The sequence below is a fragment of the Schistocerca piceifrons genome, chromosome 8 (assembly GCF_021461385.2).
Source record: "Schistocerca piceifrons isolate TAMUIC-IGC-003096 chromosome 8, iqSchPice1.1, whole genome shotgun sequence".
In the NCBI taxonomy this organism is placed as follows: Eukaryota; Metazoa; Arthropoda; class Insecta; order Orthoptera; family Acrididae; genus Schistocerca; species Schistocerca piceifrons.
Genome location: NC_060145.1, coordinates 412,692,944 through 412,708,137, shown reverse-complemented (window position 1 = coordinate 412,708,137; position 15,194 = coordinate 412,692,944). Strand labels below are relative to the sequence as shown.

General features: G+C 46.2%; 1 protein-coding gene and 1 pseudogene across 2 annotated transcripts in view; both read left to right on the top strand.

Moving 5' to 3' along the window:
* Positions 1-15,194, top strand: part of LOC124711298 (calcium/calmodulin-dependent protein kinase kinase 1) — a 1,501,168-nt gene that overhangs the window by 1,147,782 nt on the left and 338,192 nt on the right. The gene's annotated exons all lie outside the window — the stretch shown is intronic.
* LOC124712597 lies at positions 9,805-9,922 on the top strand (annotated as a pseudogene).

Here is a 15,194-nt window from a genome sequence, read left to right as displayed (position 1 = left end):
GTATGCGAGATTTCCACACTCCTAAACATACCTAGGTCCCCTATTTCCGATGTGATAGTGAAGCGGAAACGTGAAGAGACACGTACACCGCAAAAGCATACAGGCCGACCTCGTCTGTTGACCGACTGAGACCGCCTCCAATTGAAGAGGGTCATAAAGAGTAATAGGCAGACATCTATCCAGACCATCACACAGGAATTACAAACTGCATCAGGATCCACTGCAGGTACTATGACAGTTAGGCGGGAGGTGAGAAAACTTGAATTTCGTGGCTGTCAAACAACGCCTCGCTTGGTGTAAGGAGCGTAAATATTGGACGATTGAACGGTGGAAAAACGTTGTGTGGAGTGACGAATCACGGTACACAATGTGGCGATATGATGGCAGGGTGTGGGTATGGCGAACGCCCGCTAAATGTCTTCTGCCATGTGTAGTGCCAACAGTGAAATTCGTAGCTGGTGGTGTTATAGTATGGTCGTGTTTTTCATGGAGGGGCTTGCACCCCACCCCCTTGTTGTTTTACGTAGCACTATTACAGCACAGGCCTACATTGATGCTTTAAGCACCTTCTTGCTTCCCAATGTTGAAGAGCAATTCGGGGAAGGCCACTGCACAGAGTCCTATAGAACGCCTTTGGAATGTTTTGGAACGCCGACTTCGTACCAGGCCTCACCGACCGACATCGATATCTCTCCTCAGTGCAGCACTCCGTGAAGAATGGGCTGCCATTCCCCAAGAAACCTTCAGCACCTGGTTGAACGTATGCCTACGAGAGAGGAAGCTGTCATGAAGGCTAAGGGTGGGCCAACACGATATTGAATTGGAGCATTACCGATGAAGGGCGCCATGAACTTGTAAGTCATTTTCAGTCCGGTGTTGTGATACTTTTGATCACATAGTGTACGAGGGCCGTCCAGTAAGTGAGTTTCCCTATTTTATAAAAAAAAGCATTACACAGAGTTTATCATGTTGAAATGAATTATTGCCACTGTACAACGCTCATGTTACTTTTCTACAAACCAGTGTTGTACTAGGTCGGCTCCCGTGTTAGTAACCAGCTGTTCATTGTTGATATGACTTCACATCGGTGTTGCAGTGCCTTCCTTCAAGATAATCTTTGAGTTGGGGAAATTAGTGAAAATCACTGAGGGAAAGTTCTCGTGAATATGGAGGTTGCGGAAACATTTCCAGGTTGAATCTTCCGACCTCCGGCTGGGTAGTTCGAGCAGTATGAATCCGATCATTGTCACCTAAGAAGAGAACTTTGCGAGACAAAAGTTCAGCACGTTTTCATTTGATAGAAGCTCGGAAATTCCTCAAGACGTTACAGTATATATGGGCATTGACTGTGATGTTGCGAGGCATGTAGTCAATGAAAAAACACTTGACAGTTCCAAAATATGGTTGCTTTACTTTTCTCCCTTTTTCTGAGGGCGCTTTCTCCAGGTTTCTTCAATGCTTTGCCCTGAAGTTTTGTCTTAGGAGTCGATGATGGGCCTAAGTCTCATCCCCGGTGATAACCGTTTGAAGAGTAGATCTCCCTCTGTATGACACATTTCCAGACACATTCTGCACGAATACATCCGTTTCTGCTTGTAGATATCAGTCAGAAAATGTGGCATCCATCTTGCACAGTATTTGCGGAAGTGGGCGGTCTGTCACGATCTTTGCGATGACTGGGCGTCTAATTGTCACCCCAGAAGGTTAGCCGCATTAGAGTGCCGTTACTGGTAACGCGACGATCTTCATTCACGACATGGTGAATTAAATAATAGCATCATCGCATGTCGCTATATTTGGCCTTCCTGTGCGCCGTCCGCCACGTATATTTTCGTGCCGTTGCACAAACTGTACACGGCAACGTCGAACCATTCGAACGGTTGTACAGCGTCCCCTGTACACAGAGGTTAACACTCGATGGAGATCAACGGCGGAGCGCATCTCACGAGCGGACACACTCTGTAGTGGTTGCTCCATAATGACTGGCAGCATACTGACAAGATACTGCTGTATGCATTGTCAGTACATACCAGTAGAAGTCACCAGTCCTCACATTTCATGGGCACAGTAACTTGCGCAGAGAAATAAAATAAGGAAATTTACTTATTGGACGACCCTCGTACTTTCTACTTATCTTCACCTCCTGCTTGTGACGTCGACGCGTATGCCTAAACTTTTGTTTGCCATCGATTCCGATGAGAAAAATCTTCAGTAAATTGTTCGTAGTAACTATCTGTCTGCCCATTCATAATTTATCCTCGAAGCTACTACCAACTATAGAAAATGTCTGGAAGGAATACGACCTCAAAGGAAGTTCCAAAGGCTTCAAAAGCGCTCCGTCTGTGTTCTGCTCCTTCCACATCTGAAGTGAGAGGAGAGCAAACCGGGCGTCGTGAGTGAGGCACGGTCGACGCGCTCCATCGACCGTCAGCTTTCTTCTGTCTTTCTGGTATGAGGGCCTTTGTTGAGTTTGTATTCCTTTCAATATTTTAATACAGTGCGTGACAAAAGTGAAGCGCCTAGAAGATATGGTGGGATATTAGTGTCATTTTGTACACGTACACGACATCGGGGTTTTGTAACTAAATGGAATTGGAATACTATGTGGCCCGTCGAATGGCCACCAGTGCATTGATGATGTTCGTGTTTAGTGTTGCTACTGACCTTTGAAGGGTATGTAAGTGGTATGAAAAGCGCCAGATATTGACGGAATGTAGTGTCCGGTGAGATGATGCCGCATACTCGTGAGAATGAGCATTATCAGCACCTGACAGGGTTCGAAAGGGGCTTCATTGAGAGTTTCGAATTGGCTAACTGGTCGAATCCTGGGGTATTCCTATGTGACAGTGGCCCGATGCTCGACTGCATGGTCCCTTGAGGGCAGGTAGCTCATCGTCAAGGTTACGTCCGATCAAGTCAGACCATCCCAAAGGTAAGATAGGCGTATAGTGAAACGCAATCTGCTCCTTCCATCCGAGAACAACTAATGGGCTCCCTTCAACATTTTGCGTTATCCCGTACCATTAAATGGAGACCAGCAGCCGGCCGGAGTGGCCGAGTGGTTCTAGGCGCTACAGTCTGGAAACGCGTGACCGCTACGGTCGCAGGTTCGAATCCTGCCTCAAACATGGATGTGTGTGATGTCCTTAGATAGGTTTAAGTAGTGCTACGTTCTATGGGACAGATGACCTCAGAAGTTGTCCCATAGTGCTCAGAGCCAATTGAACCATTTTTTGGAGACCAGAAGCCGGACTAGGGAATTACCATTCCAGGCGTAGGATGCTATTACAGGGCAGCTCGGCTGCGTTTGGAGAAGTGCCGTAACAGGGAAGCATTGACTCGTGATGTTGTAGCATTGTGTCCAGCGATAAATCGCACTTCCGCTCTATCTAGGATGAACGTCGTAGGCGGGAATGGTGCCACGTGGGGAGACGTCCCATTCTGCTACAGTTTTGGAGAGGCATGGCTTTGTTATTTATGGCGTCATGGCATGGGAAGCCAGTGGGTATGTCTTGAGGTCATGACTGGCAGCGGTTGTTGGAACTCTGACGGCACAGTAGTACTTGACAGACAACCCGCGCCTTCACGTGTTTCTTTTTTTTTACGTCGGTGTAGTAGTGTCATTTTTCAGCTGGACAATATTCGTTCACATATGACTCGTGTCTCCATGAACTGTCTGCGTAATGTTGATGTACTTCCATTTCTGTCCTCGATATACCATGTGTATAACGAGCTATATATCGTCACCGTGCCAGAGCCAGTTTCTCTCTTGTCAAGGACCAGTTGGATAGCTCGCCTCAGGAGACGATGCAGCAGTTTTATGACACCCTTCCTCGACCGAATAAGTGCGTGTATCCAGGAAAGAGGTGGTGCAACGTCATACTACCAAGTTATTTATAAATTTGACTCGATTTTGAAATCACTCAAATAACATGTTATCCTTGCGTAGGCTTCCACGGTCAGTCAGTCGACATAAAAGTTTTCTGGGTTTGGTACCACGACATAATGTAAAAATTACTACTGCTGGAGAAAAACCAACGTTTCGGCCACGATTGCAGCGGCCTTCTAAGAAGAAGGCCGCTGCAATCGTGACCGAAACGTTGGTTTCTCTCCAGCAGCAGTAGTTTTTACATTATGACGCGGTACCAAACCCAGAAAACTTTATGTCAACATGTTATTATCCTATTCAGCTTGTGAATTTTTATCTCATTCCTCTTCCCCTTTTGGCTGCTTCACATGCTTTTTCGGGCACAGTAGATTTAATAATTCAGCCAAAATATGCTCCAAGTGGTGCCGACGTTTCACAGCGCAAGCGATAGTTCGCTTGTCAGGACGATTATAAGGCTGTTTCTGGACATGTGGGGGGGAGGGGAGGGGGGAGGGTGGAGGGGGGAGGGAGGCGGCTGTCTTGGCGGAGAAACTATGCTGTATTTGTTCTCCTGGTGTCATTACTCCACCTGGGAGCTCCAGTACAAGATCCGGAACTCTGAACTCACCTCCAGCTCGCCATCTTAGCCCCCAAAATGGGCAACAAAAGTTAGTCCCTTTATATTTCCACAATGTCTCCTCCTACCAATTACATTCATTTGAGTTTGGGCAGACATATTCGCTTATTTATTATAAGAATGGAGTTGTAAGACGTGTGATACGCAACCGTTTGTTGGGTTTTAATTGCACCTACTTCATCTTATTTGAGTAATAAACAAAACGCATGCACTGTCGATCTACAAACAAACGTATTTCCTATTCAGCTAAAACGAAGTTCGTACTATTACTAATACTCCCAATTCTTGATTACAGTGATGTTATTTTTTAAGGAAGTTCATACGAGAGTTTACGCCGGATGCCAATGGCATACATTGTGTCGTTCGTTTTGTCGACATTTCTCCTGCCTACGTTCAGATAAACGTAGCAACTTTCGTACTCTACTAGTTCTACCACTCTCTCAACCGTTTCTGTCTTTCTCAATTACTTTCGTCTCATACACTTCCTGGTTGAACAGCACAACAGGAACACCCAGTCTGGAGCAGGATCTTCTCTACCTCACTACATAACACAGCCGCTTTCTTAGAAACCTTTTGAGAAATTTCACTGCTGTCCAGTTTCAGGAGACAGGCAATGGCATCCGTTTTATCATAATAGCTGTCTTTTACATATACTCCCCCCCCCCCCTCCCTCGTCCCACGCCACTCACCACTTCACTTCAGTTCCCTCTTAATAACAGACGCCTTCCCTTTGTTAACAATGAACACAACTGTTACTTCACTCTTCTTCTCCGTCTTCATTACTCCTGTTTCTAATTGTATTAAACGTGACTATAAATGTACTAACCTAATACACTTTATGTTACTGCAAATGTTTGTTGTTATTGTTATTACACTGGATGTCAACCTCAAGGACGAAAGTAACTTTCGCATGATATGTCACTCCAACATCTCGATGAAATTTGGACAATACATGCAAATAAGTGCTACAGTATAGTCCTGTACTGTGCAAGAGGTAAGTGAAAGATATACGCAGTAAGGCGAACAGAAGTGACACTTTTCTTCAAAGACAATAATCACATTCAAGTCACCGCAATTCATGAGGGTCCAGTGCCACATTACGAGCTGCTTGACATGGCTTATAATAGGCTGCGAGAACCACGGACGGCAGTGCATGCTCTGCAACGAGCTCCCATGCTGGTCACAAGATTAATAAGGAGTTCTTGCCTTAGGGCGTCCCATTCCTCCATCAGTGTGTTGACTGTTGCTGGATATTCGTTGGCACAAGTGGAGGTGCTTAAGTACGTCTCCCCAACGCATTGCACACGTGATCGGTTTAAGTACGGGCAACGGGCACACCACTCCATTCATCGAACCTCTTCTCTTTCCGAACTTGCGCTGTTCGAAGCGGTCGCGGATTGTCATACTTAAAAAAATGTAGTCAGAGCCAAATACACCCCTGAAAAGACGCGTATCGGAAGGAGCACAATATCATAATATCGTTAACCGCTGTGTGTGACTTGTTCAAAGGTTAGGACGTTGTGCCACCTCACACCTGCAACACCAAGACGATCGTTTTCGACAATGTTCCTCGTTACAGTACATTCCTACCTCTCATCATATGAGGATACGTCCAACATTGTCAAACACGATGGTTTTGATGGTGCAGACGTGGTGTGGTTCAAATGGTTCAAAAAATGGTTCAAATGGCTCTGAGCACTATGGGACTCAACATCTTAGGTCATCAGTCCCCTAGAACTTAGAACTACTTAAACCTAACTAACCTAAGGACATCATACACATCCATGCCCGAGGCAGGATTCGAACCTGCGACCGTAGCAGTCCCGCGGTTCCGGACTGCAGCACCCAGAACCGCACGGCCACCGCGGCCGGCTTTCAAATGGTTCAAATGGCTCTGAGCACTATGTGACTTAACTTCTGAGGTCATCAGTCCCCTAGAACTTGGAACTACTTAAACCTAACTATCCTAAGGACATCACACAACCCCCAGTCATCACGAGGCAGAGAAAATCCCTGACCCCGCCGGGAATCGAAGCCGGGAACCCGGGCGTGGGAAGCGAGAACGCTACCGCACGACCACGAGCTGCGGACTGGTGTGGTTCAAATGGCCCTGAGCACTATGTGACTCAACTTCTGAGGTCATCAGTCCCCTAGAACTTAGAACTACTTAAACCTAACTAACCTAACGACATCATACACATCCATGCCCGAGCCAGGATTCCAACATGTGACCGTAGCGGTCTCGCGGTTCCAGACTGTAGTGCCTTGAACCGCTCGGCCACTCGGGCCGGCTGTTGTGGTGTGGGAAGGCATAATGTTGCATGGGCGTAATAACCCCAAATCTTTGAACAAGGCACACTCACCGTTCATTGTCGCTCACACTCTACTGCTTTTCCGTGTGCGCCTTTTAGGGGTGTGTTCCTCCCTGACGTCATTTTTAGGGTTCCGTACCTCATTCGGCAAAAAAGTATACTTTAAGGGAGCACTTAATTGTCCATCAGTCTGTCCGACTGTTAGTACCACTTTTTCGTAGGAATGGGTAGACGTATCAAGTTGAAATTTATGTCACATACTAAGATCTACGATGCCTTAAGCTTCTAAGTAGATAAAATCAAAAGATATGGCGATTTTTTTATACTCATTACAATCTAGAGGGTACTTCTCGCTGACGTAGGATCATTGCTTGCTTGTTTTGTCACAAATCTGGGAATCACTGTAGGGGCTTTATCTGCTTTTCAGTAATAGGTAGAGTGATTCACGAGGTAGGTTCGTGTATTGAATTTTCAAGTGTTTCGTGCTAATTGGCTGAGATACGATCACGTGTAGTCCCCTGCCATCGTTAAAACGATCCCTTTGCCATCTAGCGGTGATAGGCATGGAAATGGAAATGCCGTGTGGCTAGGGCCTCCCGTAGGGTGAACCGTTCGCCTGGTGCAAGTCTTTAGAGTTGACGGCACGTCGGCGACTTGCTTGTCGATGGGGATGAAATGATGATAAGGACAACACAATACCCAGTTCCTGAGAGGACTAAGTCTCCGACCCAGCTGGGAGTCGAACTCGGGCCTTTAGGTATGACACTCTGTCGCGCTGACCACTCAGCTACCAAGGGCGGACGGTGATGGGCAAAAGGCCGCCTGATTACCGCACCACACTGGCACTAGCATCAGTAATGTTTCAAAGCAAAGCAATACTGGTAATTCGTTTCATGATTGCACTTCCATTATTTGGATGAGGTTCCGATATCCCATAAAATACTCGTTGAAGTGTTCAACAAAACAATTCGACATTTTCATAGCAATAATAGCCCAGTGGGCGCCTGTACCGTCTTCTTCACTGGAGACTTCCGTCAAATTTTACCACTAATCGCAACAGGGACGAGTGCAGACGAAGTCAACGAATCTGCAATGGCCATTTTGCGCAGCGTGATAATATAGCCTCAAAATTTAATAAATTAAATGAAAAGTTAGAATAGCGAATGCGAAATTACACAAGAAGTTTAAACTTAAAACTTGAAATTAAAACATGTTCCCAAATATTGGAATTTCTGGTGTTCTTATTTTGCCAGTGTCGAAACCGATAACAGGTAAAAATTATCAAGTTTCTCGATTCCAGGGTTGTTAGAACTCGGCATGTACATAATTAAGTTTCTATTAAGCTCGCAGCACGAGTCCTATCTTCACTAGTTCAGTTCGTGATTACGGCAATCCGCGACCGCTTCGTACATCGGAGTATTTCTTGGAACGAAAGGATATTCGGCGGATGAATTGGTCTCCCCGTCTTATCAACATAAATCCCATCGAGAACGTGCGGTACGCGTTGGCAAGACGTTTCGAAGAACATCCATATGCACCAACGACCACGCACCAGTTGTCAGCCTCGCTGGTGGACGAATGGAACGCCTTACCGTAAGAGGTCCCTATCAACCTTGTGGCCAGTATAGGAGTACAGTCCAGAGCACTCATCTCTGTCCGTGACGACCACACACCCTATTTAAGAACCATGTCCCCTCTTTTCTAATGTCCAGGGTGTTGTGTCTATGAATCCTGCATACACGTTTCACTAGACAAACAATTAAGCACCTCATATTAATGAATTTTATTACAAGACAAGTACAAATACTTAACTTTGTTCTGAGAATCCTTGTAGTCCTTTATACACGATCATCAACAAGTGCAGTTACACAGATATGTTGCAAGCAAAGGGCGACATACAAAACAATCAGCCTTCTTCAGAATAGACACACACAAGTAGCACTTCTGGTCCTAGCGACCGCTTCTAACAAAAGTCTGTCAACTGAACTGACTGCTGTTCTCTAACTATGCTATGTAGAGATTGCTAATGATAGAGGCAACGATGCGTTGGCTAACGAAATGGCTAACGTTGAAGCTGCTATCGGAGTGGTTGCCAGCAGTCGGGTGCAGCGCTTATATCGTCTTCACCTAGGGAGCACTGCTGTAGCGTTGTCGTCCTGGAAGGAGGTCGGTCAGTGTGCGATTGGCTGACGTCTTCTCACAGCCTTTTCCTCTCACTCGTTCCCGACTGGCGTGCCGGTGCGGTCTTTACGCCGTAACACAGTGGACCAGCATTAATTGGTGCATCTTTAGTGTAATTGTTTTCTACGAATGAAAGTGTTATTTCTATTCGACTCATGCGTATTTCTTTCAGGTTCTGTGTTATACTGTTGCAGTTCTTTCTATGTATGGTCCACGTTTCACAGAGCTGTGTTGCTTGGCAGTGACATACGATGCGACACTTGCTCTTGCCCATACGTTCGCATATCAGTCTATAATAATAATCATAATTATAATTATTGGTATTGTTACTATTATTCGTGTTAATGCTCTATTTGACCACAGATAACTGCTTTTTAAGAGTTTTGTCTTAGCTTTCCTCTGTGCCCATGTTATTTTCATTCTCTCATAAAGGGCTCCTTTGCTATCCTCAAACTTAGTTGTCTCACTCTTCTTTATTTTTCTATTTCTTACTTTTCATTCATTTATTTCTTTTTAGTCAGACGTACTGCCCAGTTACGAATTATGCACGTAAACGTTGTTATGTCTGGTTTATGAAGTGGTGTTCTTTTACATCTACTGTGACTTCCTTACAGTCTTACAATCAGTCTAGTTAATGTGGTTGGTTACATTCTCTTAATATTCCCGCATAATCATTGCACGTTCACGTTGAACGTTGGAGGTGGTCACATTAATGTGACTCGACTGTGTATAATCTTACAATAAAGGCTTAACCCTTTAGCAGAAGTATTACAGTACGAATTTATGCGTATGTCTTATGACATCTGGGCAACGGCCTTTCCGCAGTGGATACACCGGTTCCCGTCGGATCACCGAAGTTAAGCGTTGTCGGGCGTGGCCGACACTTGGATGGGTGACCATCCGGGCCGCCATGTGCTGTTGCCATTTTTCGGGGCGCACTCAGCCTCGTGATGCCAACTGAGGAACTACTCGACCGAACAGTAGCGGATCCGGTCAAAGAAAACCATGGCAACGACCGGGAGAGCGGTGTGCTGACAACACGCCCCTCCTATCTGCATCCTCAACTGATGATGACACGGCGGTCGAATGGTCCCGATGGGCCACTCGTGGCCTGATGACGGAGTGCCTTATGACAGCTATTCTTGGGTACCATGTGCACACCTACATGTAGATGGCATCTACAAGGAGGACAACGCTATGTGTCACACAAATCGCATTTATACAGCAATTTATTGCGAAAGATCATTAGAAAAGTAAAATACACAAATGGCGGTGCATGGGTCTTATGAAAAATAAAAATTCCGCAGGTCACGCACAGAAGTGGCGGAACGGAGAATTGTGATTTCAGGGAATAATGTCAATTGACTGTATGTAAAATGGTTCAAATAGGGAGTAAATTATATGGAATAGGTTATTATATTCAAGCAATACAAATCCGTTAAAATGTTGCGATGGTGCAACCCTAGTTGCCCAATGAGGATATGCACTAGCAGACGCTTTTCCGAGAATTTTTAGATTCAGGATCTTAATACGTTTTGCTCTTGTTTAAGTACTGAGGCGAGAATTCATGGGATAGCGATATACAGATGGCTGTAGTATTGCCTGCACAAGGATATACCTTTTCTAAAGGGCAGTACATTGGCGGAGCTGTCATTTGTACTCAGTATTTCATGTTAAGAGGCTTCCGACATGAATACGGTCGCATAATGATAGTTAAAAGACTTTGAACGCCAAATGGCAGGTGAAGCTAGACACACGGTACATTCTGTTTCGGAAATCGTTAGGGAATTCAACATTCCGAGATCCGATGTGTCACGTATGTGCCGACAGCACCAGATTTCAGGCAATACTTTGCGCCACAGACAACGCAGTGGCTGATGACCTTCGCTTAATGACGGAGAGCTACAGCGTTTGCGTAGAATTGTCTACATCTACATTTACATGACTACTCTGCAATTCACATTTAAGTGCTTGGCAGAGGGTTCATCGAACCACAATCATACTATCTCTCTACCATTCCACTCCCGAACAGCGCGCTGGAAAAACGAACACCTAAACCTTTCTGTTCGAGCTCTGATTTCTCTTATTTTATTTTGATGATCATTCCTACCTATGTAGGTTGGGCTCAACAAAATATTTTCGCATACGGAAGAGAAAGTTGGTGACTGGTATTTCGTAAATAGATCTCGCCGCGACGAAAAACGTCCTTGCTTTAATGACTTCCATCCCAACTCGCGTATCATATCTGGCACACTCTCTCCCCTATTACGTGATAACACAAAACGAGCTGCCCTTTTTTGCCCCCTTTCGATGTCCTCCCATCTGGTAAGGATCCCACACCGCGCAGCAATATTCTAACAGAGGACGAACGAGTGTAGTGTAAGCTGTCTCTTTAGTGGACTTGTTGCATCTTCTAAGTGTCCTGTCAATGAAACGCAACCTTTGGCTCGCCTTCACCACAATATTATCTATGTGGTCTTTCCAACTGAAGTTGTTCGTAATTTTAACACCCACGTACTTAGTTGAATTGACAGCCTTGAGAATTGTACTATTTATCGAGTAATCCAATTCCAACGGATTTCTTTTGGAACTCATGTGGATCACCTCACACTTTTCGTTATTTATCGTCAACTGCCACTTGCCACACCATACAGCAATCTTTTCTAAATCGCTTTGCAACTGATACTGGTCTTCGGATGACCTTAATAGACGGTAAATTACAGCCTCATCTGCGAACAACCTAAGAGAACTGCTCATATTGTCACACAGGTCATTTATATAAATCAGGAATAGCAGAGGTCCCAGGACGCTTCCCTGGGGAACACCTGATATCACTTCAGTTTTACTCGATGATTTGCCGTCTATTACTACGAACTGCGACCTTCCTGACAGGAAATCACGAATCCAGTCGCACAACTGAGACGATACCCCATAGGCCTGCAGCTTGATTAGAAGTCGCTTGTGAGGAACGGTGTCAAAAGCATTCCGGAAATCCAGAAATACGGAATCAACCTGAGATACCCTGTCGATAGCGGCCATTACTTCGTGCGAATAAAGAGCTAGCTGCGTTGCACAAGAACGATGTTTTCTGAAACCATGCTGATTACGTATCAATAGAGGTGATTCATAATGTTTGAATACAGGATATGCTCCAAAACCCTACTGCAAACCGACGTCAATTATATAGGTCTGTAGTTCGATGGATTACTCCTACTACCCTTCTTAAATACTGGTGCGACCTGCGCAATTTTCCAATCTGTAGGTACAGATCTATCGGTGAGCGAGCAGTTGTATATGACTGCTAAGTAGGGAGCTATTGTATAAGCGTAATCTTAAAGGAACCTAATTGGTATACAATCTGGACCTGAAGACTTGCCTGTATCAAGCGATTTGAGTTGCTTCGCAACCCCTAAGGTATCTACTTCTAAGAAACTCATGCTAGCAGCTGTTCGTGTTTCAAATTCTGGAATATTCCATTCGTCTTCCCTGGTGAAGGAATTTCGGAAAACTGCGTTCAATAACTCCGCTTTAGCGGCACAGTCGTCGGTAACAATACCATCGGCACTGCGCAGCGAAGGTATTGACTGCGTCTTGCCGCTTGTGTACTTTACATACGACCAGAATTTCTTCGGATTTTCTACCAAATTTCGAGACAATGTTTCGTTGTGGAACCTATTAAAGGCATCTCGCATTGAAGTCCGTGCCAAATTTCGCGCGTCTGTAAATTTTAGCCAATCTACGGAGTCAGTGCTAACAGACAAGCAACACAGCGCGAAATAATCACAGAAATGAAGGTGGGACGTACGAAGAACGTTTCGGTTAGGACAGTGCAGCGAAATTTAGCGTTAGTGGGCTATGGCCGCAACCACCGCTGTGAGCGCTTTTTTTCAGCGACACGACATCGTCTGCAGCGCATCGACTCGTGACCATTTCGGTTGGACCCTAAACGACTGCAAAACCGTGACCTGGTCAGATGAGTCCCGATTTCAGTTCGGTAAGTACCGATGACAGAGTTCGAGTGTGGCGCAGACCGCACGAAGCTACACTCCTGGAAATGGAAAAAAGAACACATTGACACCGGTGTGTCAGACCCACCAAACTTGCTCCGGACACTGCGAGAGGGCTGTACAAGCAATGATCACACCCACGGCACAGCGGACACACCAGGAACCGCGGTGTTGGCCGTCGAATGGCGCTCGCTGCACAGCATTTGTGCACCGCCGCCGTCAGTGTCAGCCAGTTTGCCGTGGCATACGGAGCTCCATCGCAGTCTTTAACACTGGTAGCATGCCGCGACAGCGTGGACGTGAACCGTATGTGCAGTTGACGGACTTTGAGCGAGGGCGTATAGTGGGCATGCGGGAGGCCGGGTGGACGTACCGCCGAATTGCTCAACACGTGGGGCGTGAGGTCTCCACAGTACATCGATGTTGTCGCCAGTGGTCGGCGGAAGGTGCACATGCCTGTCGACCTGGGACCGGAACGCAGCGACGCACGGATGCACGCCAAGACCGTAGAATCCTACGCAGTGCCGTAGGGGACCGCACCGCCATTTCCCAGCAAATTAGGGACACTGTTGCTCCTGGGGTATCGGCGAGGACCATTCGCAACCGTCTCCATGAAGCTGGGCTACGGTCCCGCACACCGTTAGGCCGTCTTCCGCTCACGCCCCAACGTCGTGCAGCCCGCCTCCAGTGGTGTCGCGACAGGCGTGAATGGAGGGACGAATGGAGACGTGTCGTCTTCAGCGATGAGAGTCGCTTCTGCCTTGGTGCCAATGATGGTCGTATGCATGTTTGGCGCCGTGCAGGTGAGCGCCACAATCAGGACTGCATACGACCGAGGCACACAGGGCCAACACCCGGCATCATGGTGTGGGGAGCGATCTCCTACACTGGCCGTACACCACTGGTGATCGTCGAGGGGACACTGAATAGTGCACGGTACATCCAAACCGTCATCGAACCCATCGTTCTACCATTCCTAGACCGGCAAGGGAACTTGCTGTTCCAACAGGACAATGCACGTCCGCATGTATCCCGTGCCACCCAACGTGCTCTAGAAGGTGTAAGTCAACTACCCTGGCCAGCAAGATCTCCGGATCTGTCCCCCATTGAGCATGTTTGGGACTGGATGAAGCGTCGTCTCACGCGGTCTGCACGTCCAGCACGAACGCTGGTCCAACTGAGGCGCCAGGTGGAAATGGCATGGCAAGCCGTTCCACAGGACTACATCCAGCATCTCTACAATCGTCTCCATGGGAGAATAGCAGCCTGCATTGCTGCGAAAGGTGGATATACACTGTACTAGTGCCGACATTGTGCATGCTCTGTTGCCTGTGTCTATGTGCCTGTGGTTCTGTCAGTGTGATCATGTGATGTATCTGACCCCAGGAATGTGTCAATAAAGTTTCCCCTTCCTGGGACAATGAATTCACGGTGTTCTTATTTCAATTTCCAGGAGTGTATATACCCAATTCGTCAACAAGGCACTTTGCAAGCAGGTGGTGGCTCCATAATGGTGTGAGTGTTGCTTACATGAAATGGACTGAGTCCTCGTTATATTGAGCTACTTGGAGACAATTTGCCATCATTCAGGAACTTCATGTTCCCAAAGGACAATGGAATTTTTATGGATGAAAATGCGCCATGTCATTGGGCCACAGTTGTTCACGGTTGGTTCCAAGAGCATTCCGGACAATTCGAGCGAATGATTTGGCCACCCATATCTCTCGACATGAAACTCATCGAACTTTACGGGCCATAATGGAGAGGTCAGTTTCTGCACAAAATACTGCACCGGCAGCACTTTCGCAACTGTGGAAGGCTATAGAGCCAGCGTGGCTCTCTCTGCGGGGTACTTCCAACGACTTGTTGAGTCCATATCACGTCGCGTTTGAGCACTACGCTAGGAAGAACAATGTCCGACACTGTATTAGGAGCCGTTCCATGACTTTCTGTTATATATATATATATATATATATATATATATATATATATATATGTGTGTGTGTGTGTGTGTATGTATCTATCCCTGAAGTTATGGCTCTAGCACCATGAATTAGTTGAACGATAAATAGTTGAAGCGATCTTTTTCATCATCATGTTTATTACTTATCCTTTTTTGGATTTATTCACTGTCTCTGTTTCTATTTAAAACGAGTATTTCTGCGCCATAAAATGAATTCTGATTTAGT